At 34.5% G+C, this 10,000-nt stretch overlaps 1 pseudogene; it reads right to left on the bottom strand.

Annotated features, from left to right (window-relative positions):
• The window catches only part of LOC137625033 (glutamate receptor 4-like), an 11,581-nt pseudogene extending 10,244 nt beyond the window's left edge, over positions 1-1,337 (bottom strand).
• Positions 1,338-10,000: the final 8,663 nt, after the last annotated feature.

The following is a 10,000-nucleotide window of genomic DNA, read 5'->3' as shown; positions in this document are numbered from 1 at the left end:
AAAAATAAAAAGATGGTGCCCAAATTAACGGAAATACCCTCTTGTATCTTTAAAATTTATCTTCAGTTAAGTAATACTGTAAATCGAGAAAATTGCCTCAAGAGAGATAAAATTTGAATAGAACGCACCCCGTAAACATTCATCCCGATCAGTCCCGTCCAAGTGCCGTTTTGCAGCAGTCGGCCCCATTCGTCATTTCCCGCTTCCACATACAGTAGGTGTACCTGTCGAAGGAGAGAACAGTGTTCCATTACCTTATAACAGAAGATTTTGTTGTAAAAATGCGACTTATCAAATAAATTAATATTATACTCACTTGTACTAATTAAATAGAATTATCTCGGGTTAGAGATATCTTGCTTGAGGGTACAGTCGGCCACACTATTATTATTATTATTAATTGCTATGCTACAACCTTAGTTGGAAAAGCAGGATGCTATAAGCCCAAGGGCTCCAAGAGGGAAATAGCCCAGTGAGGAAAGGAAACAAGGAAAAATAAAATACTCTAAGAACAGTAACTTCATTAAAATAGATATTTCCCATATAAACTATAAAAATTAATAAAACAAGAAGAGAAATAAGATAGAATAGTGTGCCATTGTGTACCCTCAAGCAAGAGAAGTCTAACCCAAGACAGTGGAAGAACATGGTACAGAGGCTATGACACTACCCAAGACTAGAGAACAATGGTTTGATTTTGGAGTGTCCTTCTCCTAGAAGAGCTGCTTACCATAACTAAAAGAGTTTCTTCTACCCTTACCAAGAGGAAAGTAGCCATTGAACAATTACAGTGCAGTAGTTAACCCCTTGGGTGAAGAAGAATTTTTTGGTAATTTCAGTGTTGTCAGGTGTATGTAAAGAATAGGCCAGACTATTCGGTGGAAGTGTAGACACAGAGAAAATGAACCGTAACCTGATAGAAGGATCAAAATGTAGTACTGTCTGGCCAGTCAAAAGACCTAAATGACTCTCTAGAAGCATAGAAGGGATAAAGGAAACAATAAAACAAATGATATGAACCGTAACCAGAGAGAAGGATCCAATGTAGTGCTGTCTAGCCAATCAAAGGACTCCTTACTCCCTAGAATCATAGAATGGATAAAGAAAACAATAAAACTAGTAATAGACAGAAGAGAGAAGTATGGTAGTAACGATGTTCATTTACTCACGTATAGTTCATTTGCCGAACCACGATGTTGAAGATATCAACAGCTATGCCTCTAGCCTCAATGGATCCATCATCTCGGACAGCGAGGTCGCACCACGGAGGCCAGGATCCAACGGCCACCCGAATATGATTCTCGGACTCGGCCATCTATCTAGCTTTATTTCTTATGATTTGCTGGTTTATGATTCTGGAATATGTAAGGATTTTGCTGCGTTAGTTTCAAGTGATGGGAATACATCATTGTTATGGCAATTATGGGTTTCCTTTCCTCACTGGGCTATTTTCCCTGTTGGGGCCCTTAGGCTTATAGCATCCTGTTTTTCCAACTAGAATTGTAGCTTAGCAATTGATGGATTAATAGATTTTGAATTCTGGAATATGCAAGGAATTTGCTGTGTTAGTTTCAAGTAATGGGAATACATCATTGTTATGGCAATTATGGGTTTCCTTTCCTCACTGGGCTATTTTCCCTGTTGGGGCCCCTAGGTCTATAGCATCCTTCTTTTCCAACTAGGGTTGTAGCTTAGCAATTGATGGATTAATAGATTTTGAATTCTGGAATATGTAAGGAATTTGCTGCGTTAGTTTCAAGTGATGGGAATACATCATTGTTATGGCAATTATGGGTTTCCTTTCCTCATTGGGCTATTTTCCCTGTTGGGGCCCCTAGGCTTATAGCATCCTTCTTTTCCAACTAGGGTTGTAGCTTAGCAATTGATGGATTAATAGATTTTGAATTCTGGAATATGTAAGGAATTTGCTGCGTTAGTTTCAAGTGATGAGAATACATCATTGTTATGGCAATTATGAGTTTCCTTTCCTCTCTGGGCTATTTTCCCTGTTGGGGCCCCTAGGCTTATAGCATCCTGCTTTTCCAACTAGGGTTGTAGCTTAGCAATTAATGGATTGATAGATTGGGGCCTGATTGGTAACGTCTCTGCCTGGTGTTTGCCAGTCGGGGGTTCGAGTCCAGCTCAGTCTCGTTAGTGCCATAAGTGTTTGCAGCCTTACCATCTTTGTGAGCTAAGCTTTGGGGGTTTGGGGAAGCCTATAGGTCTATCTGTTGAGTCATTAGCAGCTATTGCCTGGCCCTCCCTGGTCCTAGCTTGGTCGCTGATTGTATGGAGTATGGTCAGTCTCTAGGGCATTGTCCTGCTTGATAGGGCAATGTCACTGTCCTTTGCCTCTGCCATTTATGAGCGGCCTTTAAACATTTATCGAGTTAGATTACTTGGTGGGTTGTCTATCTCGGAAAAAAGTAATTTTAATCGAATTGTCAGTATGTCTGCTATAATTTTTTCGTAGTTTACTTACTTTAAGGGCTGCTTATCGTGTCCTGTACAGCAGGGGAAATCTACTCTCTACAGGACCTCCACGGTCGTCTTATGATGTTCATTCTGAAGCATTTGATATTTCACAGTGCGTATTGTTCGCTTAGTGTTAGGTCATCACTGTCAAAACACTCGCAGAATAAGAAAGTCTTTAGTTTCCTCTTGAAAGCCTTAATATCTTCAATTATTCGGATGTCTTGTGCGAGCCTATTGTATAGCTTCGGGGCCACATATTTAAAGTTTGCAGTTAAAGGATTTATTATGTATGTATGTATGTATGTATGTATGTATGTATGTATGTATGTATGTATATATATATATATATATATATACATATATATATACATATATATATATATATATATATATATATTGTTATAAACGGCTACCACCTCCTTGGGGATTCAAACCTTTCTAAAAAAATCTCCCAAATAAAGTTTTTATTACCATTTATTTTTAGACGGGATTTCCTGCTTATAATGTTAACTAATCTATTCGTTAAATTTATTTATTTATTTACAAAGGGTATTTTGGTATCCATGACTTTTCTGTAATTTTGGTGACGTAAAACTTAAGGAGGTACAGGGAGAAATAGCTGTATAGGGTGGTCTGTATAACTTGAAATTTGTGCTTGATAGTTTTTAATAATACCAAAGGAATTTAAAGACCTGATTATTGAAAGAAAGAAATTACAGAAATATAAGAGAAAAATTTGTAACTTGAAAATGAAGGACTATATGCCTATAGCATTCTGCTTTTCCAACTAGGGTTATAGCTTAGCAAGTAATGATTATGATAATAATAATAATAATAATAATAATAATAATAAAAAGACAATGTTAGTTTCCTTCCTTACCAAAGATCTGACCTGCAGTCAGGGCTCCGTATACTAACACTGACTTTGCAAAGGAAGAATCCATGTATAAGTAATCTTTGCTTTATGCTTGGGTGGTAGCATGGAAGCATCTGATTGGCTGAATAGATTTTTGAGGAGGGGCTTAGCTTCTCCTTGACCAATAGGATAGTGGCTTTTAATTTAATATTACTCAATTGAATACTCTTGGAATTTTATTGCAGCTCTCGTATACAAAAAGATTACATACAATGTTACGTAGTAGGGAAAATAATCTCTCTCTCTCTCTCTCTCTCTCTCTCTCTCTCTCTCTCTCTCTTCATATCAGTTTTACTTCTCAGTCCGAAGATAAAAGAAAACTAGTCCTTTGAGAGAGAGAGAGAGAGAGAGAGAGAGAGAGAGAGAGAGAGAGAGAGACCAATTTTTGCCTATTATGTAATATTTTTATTTACCAAAGCTGTCATAAAACCATAGATTCTTATTCGAAGAGAGAGAGAGAGAGAGAGAGAGAGAGAGAGAGAGAGAGAGAGACTTAAATTTTTGCCTATTCTGTAATATTTTTGTTTACCAAAGCTGTCATAAAACCATAAATTCTTATTCGAAGAGAGAGAGAGAGAGAGAGAGAGAGAGAGAGAGAGAGAGAGAGAGAGAGACCAAATTTTTCCTATTATGTACTATTTTTGTTTACATATCTGTTATAAAATCACAAATTCTTATTGGAGAGAGAGAGAGAGAGAGAGAGAGAGAGAGAGAGAGAGAGAGAGAGAGAGAGAGAGACTATCCAGTCAAGAGGTAAATTGGCAACACGTCATGACATTCCTCATAATAACTGGCCGAACATCACCACCTATTTCTCCCAACTTTGAAACAATAGACAAAACATCATGATGAAATCCCTCATTTGACACTTCGGCATTTCGAGTGTCAATCATTCATCTCTTTAGTGCATCCCATCTCCTCAATGATTCAGGCACCGACGAGAAGAAATTGCATTTTTCGTGAAGGGACTTTGTCGTCCGTCTGTTTATTTTTGGCAATCTTTACGTTTTGTCTGATTTAAGAGATGTACATGTTTGACAGAATGACATGTCCCTTTATGTCATGTTCGTAGAACCAGTGATGGATATTGGTTTAAGATTCGGCAGTTACACTTGCAAAATGATGTGGCTAAGGTATTGATATTATATATATATATATATATATATATATATATATATATAAATTTATATATTATATATATATGTGTATATATAGATAATTTATATATTATATATATATATATAGGTAATTTATATTATATATATATATGTATATATATAAAATTTATATTATATATATGTATATATATATACATATAATGTATATATATGTATGTGTCTATATAGATCATTTATATTATGTATATGTATGTTTGTATATATAGATAATTTATATATATGTTTGTGTGCATATGTAATTTATATATTTTAGATATGTATATTTAGATATACATATATGTATATGCATGCATATATATACATAAACAAATGTATATACCGTATTTGTATAGTGAAGACCTGTGTAAATTTAGTATCCATAGGTGTAGAATTTATAACAATACAGATGTAAAACAAGACAAAACCTTAGTAGGGAAAATAACAAAATTTCTATGTTGAACATTTGTTCGAAAGCTATTTATGTAACTGATTTCCTAATACATGTATACTATAGTTTACTAAAAGCTAGATGAGAGAGAGAGAGAGAGAGAGAGAGAGAGAGAGAGAGAGAGAGAGAGAGAGTGAGAGAGAGAGAGAGAGCATTGATAATGATTATAGATAGAAGTGGGAATATTCTTGAATTGAAAATGGACGCCAATAAGATCAGGTAAAACAAAGATGTCCTGTCGTTAAATAACTCGTGTGAAAAGCAGAGAGTATTTACCTACCTAGAAATTTTATGACCAAAAAAAAAAAAAAAAAAAAAAAAAGTGTTATTGATCGTAGGATCATCTCCTCTATATAATAAAGTCCAACGTGTCTGGCTAAGCAGCTCTTCTAGGAGGACACTCCAAAATCAACCATTGTTCTCTAGTCTTGGGTAGTGCCATAGCCTCTGTACAATGGCCTCCCACTGTCTTGGGTAGTGCCATAGCCTCTGTACAATGGCCTTCCACTGTCTTGGGTTAGAGTTCTCTTGCTCTAGGTTACGCCCGGGCACGCTACTCTATCTTATTTCTCTTCCTCTTGTTTTTTTTTTTTTTTTTTAAGTTTTTAGTTTAGTCCTATATATGAAAGATCTAATTCAATGTTACTGTTCTTAAGATATTTTATTTTGATAGCATTACCTCTTTTAATGTATTTATTTCCTTGTTTCCTTTTCGTACTGGGCTATTTTTCCCTGCAGGAGCCCATGGACTTATAGCATCTTGCTTTTCTAACTAGGGTTGTAGCTTATCTAATAATAATAATAATAATAATAATAATAATAATAATAATGGCATTGGTTGTGACGCTAGCTTACAAAATAGAGTGCAAAATTGATGTTGTGCATGAAATTGTTTGGAAAATGAATATTGTAAACAAAATAATATTCTCCATTAACCCTCTGAAGATGTAGGCTACCTCTAATCTAGAGTGAAAACACCCAGGCTATATCCATGAATTCCTGTATGCTGTTGGCTGGTCAACTTCCTTTCATACTCCCACAGCCTGTAGAATTAGATGTGTCTGTTACTTTTCTTATTTTTGTGCCATAATCATTTGAAGAGTTGCAGTGGCCTATTGGATACGTCCCTTCCTGGCGTTCTGATGGATGGGAGACCGAGTAGGCCTACGCTCGAACTCGATAGTTTCTTGCAGCGTCTGCAACATCACCATCCTTGTTAGCTAAGAATGGGGGGGGGGGTTGTGGTAGCCTGTAGGTCTACCTGCTTATTCATCGGCAGTCATTGCCTAGCCCTCCCTTGTCCTAGCTTGGGTGAAGACCGGGTGCTTGGACGCTAATCATATGTATTTATGGTCAGTCTCTAGGGCATTGTCACTGTCCCTTACTTCTGTCATTCATGAACAATCTTTAAACCTGTAAACTTACTTTATAGAAAAATATTAGCCCTTTTCTTCTGGATTTAATTCCAGATTAGATTTAGTTTCCTACAATGGGTATTCCATAATTAAAATTTTTGCTGGTCTTTATATGGTTACTCCATTATGAAAATTTGATGTTAACGGCGTTACTTAACCATATGGTTTCTTTAGATTTCGTCGTTATTGATTATTTTCCTTGGGCTTAGGGTATCCTGCTTTTCCCAACTAGGGTTATTCTTAACAACAACAACAACAACAACAACAACAACAACAACAACAACAACAACAACAAAGCGTGTAATACTGACATCCCTAAGTATTTGTAATTTAATTTCACTTCAAGCTTTCAATTCATTATGCTTGGTCGCATATTGTTAAACATTATAACTTTTAATTATGCCTTATTTATATTTATTATTTTTTAAGCCTCCCATTTTATGTGTGTATATTTTGAAATATACATCATTTAACTTTAAAAAGTGATTCAAGTTTCTGTCCAATATAGCTTTCATATCATTAAGTGCTTCACAAAGTTCCACAAAAAGTGGTATATAAGCATTATGTAACCCCACGGTCGCTATTTGATATAGTCAATATTGAAAAATTTTAAATTTCTTATTCCTGATCTAGATATTAATCTCTGGCACCGTCGTTCAATTAGTTCGTTATGCCTGTTGCATAAGATTTTTTTATAATTCTGACCATCCTTTACATTCAGATCTTCCCGGGCAGTTCCATCCTTTTCGTAATACTATTATTATTATTATTATTATTATTATTATTATTATTATTATTATTATTATTATTATTACTAGCCAAGCTACAACTCTAGTTGGAAACGCAAGATGCTATAAGCCCAAGGGCTCCAACAGGTAAAAATACCCCAGTGAGGAAGGGAAATAAGGAAATAAATAAAGGATGAGAATAGATTAACACTATATCATTCTAAAAACACTAACAGCGTCAAAACAGATATGTCCTATATAAACTATTAACAACGTCAAAACAGATATGTCATATATATATATAAACAATAAAAAGACTCATGTCAGCCTGGTCAACATAAAAACATGCAGTTGATTCTAATAATCAGGCCTTCCCCATCATGAGGCTCAATACTACCCAGTATTCTACAAGTTTTATTCCAGCTGTGACCAAGTTGTGGAATGATCTTCCTAATCGGATGGTTGAATCAGTAGAACTTAAAAAGTTCAAAGTTGCAGCAAATGTTTTTGTCAAACAAGCTGACATGTCCTTTTATAGTTTACATATGAAATATCTGTTATAATGTTAGTATTTTGAAAACATTCAATCTTAATTGTTCATTACTTCTTATATCGTTTATTTATTTCCTTATTTCCTTTCCTCACTGGGCTATTTTTCCCTGTTGGAGCACTTGGGCTTATAGCATCTTGCTTTTCCAACCATGGTTGTAGCTTAGCTAATAATAATAATAATAATAATAATATACTGTACTGTATTCTCAAATTGCATGTATCAACAGAAAACACTAGTCTCCCTTTGGTCTCGTTTTCTATGAAATCTTGATGTTTATCTTAGAAAACTACCAATACTGAAATTTGAAGGGTAACATTTATAATCTGTAACGAAAAAAAAAATTCTTATGATAATAACCTTTTAAAGTCATTGCAACCTGAGATTATGAGAACAGAGTATGCAATTGAAGATGAAATATCATTGGAAGGAGAAAGGATTAATGAGGTAGCATCATTTAAGTATCTAGGAGCTATGATCTCCAATACAGGGTCTTTAGAATTAGAGTGAAAGATTGATAACAGCAAATCAGACAGTGGGTAGGTTAAGTAAAGAAAAAAATTGAAATCAAATCGCCCGAAGTTACATATAAAAATCAGGCTATATACCATTTTAGTGAGATCGGTGTTACTCTATGGACCTGAGTCATGGTATGACAATAAAACAATATCCAATAGATTTAGTAGATTTGACAAATCCCTCAGAAGGATATTGGGAGTTAGATGGCAGGACAGGATTTGAAATGAAACTATAAGAGAGATTACTTGAGTGCCCTAATATGTAGATGAGATCATGAAGAAGGTTAGATGGAGATGGTTTGGGCATGTTCTTTGCACTCCCCAAGAGAGATTAGTTCACCAAACTTTTACCTGGGCTTCACAAGGCACTGGAAGGATAGGAAGACCCAGCCCTACATGGCTGAGGACTATGAAGCGTGAAGTAGATGATTAATGGAGAAGTATTGATTTAAAAGCTCAATATAGAGACGACTGGCGAAATCTAACCGAGGCCCTTTGCGTCAATAGGTGTGGGAGGAAATGATGACGATGATGATGACCATGGTACAGAGGCTATGGCACTACCCAAGACTAGAGAACTGTGGTTTGATTTTAGAGTGTCCTTCTTCCAGAAGGACGTGCTTTCCATAGCTAAAGAGCCTATTCTACCCTCACTAAGTGGACGGTAACCACTTAACAATACAGTGCAGTAGTTAACCCATGGAGTGAAGTAGAATTTTTCGGTTATCTTAGTGTTGTCAGGTGTAAGAGGACATAGGACACTGTGTTAAGAATAAGCCAGACTATTCCGTGTATGTGTAGGCAAAGGAAATATGAGCCATAACCAGAGAGAGGGCTCCAGTCACAGGACCCAGTATCACTCTTGCAGTAATATTTCAGCTGGTGGCTGGTGCCCTTGCATATATATATATATATATATATATATACCTGTATATATATATATATGTATATATACCTGTATATATATATATATGTATATATATATATATATATATATATATATATATATATATGTATGTGTGTGTATATATATGTATATGTATATGTATGTGTGTGTATATATGTATATGTATATGTATGTGTGTGTATATATATGTATATATATGTATGTATATATGTATATACAGTATGTATATATATATATATATATATATATATATATATATATATATATATATATATATATCCCAAACAGACTGTTCGTGATTTTGAATCGATTGGCAAAATATTGGGATGAAATTTCTCCTTCAACCGGCAGCCTTTCAGGTGTCTGTCATCTACGTCGTCTTAGCAGTTTCGATCTCGTGCAAGATGCAAGTCGAAATAAGGCGAATTCTTGTCAATCTCACATTAAAAGAAAATATCCCATTTGTTGTCAAGTTTTGTCTTAGAGCGCGAAATGTTGCTGTGTGATGGGTCCTGCTCTTTCATAGTCAACTATTTCGGATTTAATGTGACGTGTTAATTTTCTTTTCGGATGTTTTCAAAACCAGTGGTAGATGTCAGTTATATATATATATATATATACATATATATATATATATATATATATATATATATATATATATATATATATATATATATATATGTTTGTGTGTGTATGTGTATATGTAACATAGATATACATAGGGAATACAAACACAAACATGAATGTTTATATGTATAGGGATAAATATTGATATATCTGTATATATATATATATATATATATATGTATATATATATATATATATATATATATGTATATCTATATATATATATATATATATATAGGCCTATATACAGCACACATAC

This window comes from Palaemon carinicauda, chromosome 31 (assembly GCF_036898095.1).
Source record: "Palaemon carinicauda isolate YSFRI2023 chromosome 31, ASM3689809v2, whole genome shotgun sequence".
NCBI classification, from domain to species: domain Eukaryota; kingdom Metazoa; phylum Arthropoda; class Malacostraca; order Decapoda; family Palaemonidae; genus Palaemon; species Palaemon carinicauda.
This window is presented reverse-complemented; position numbering and strand designations above follow the sequence as displayed.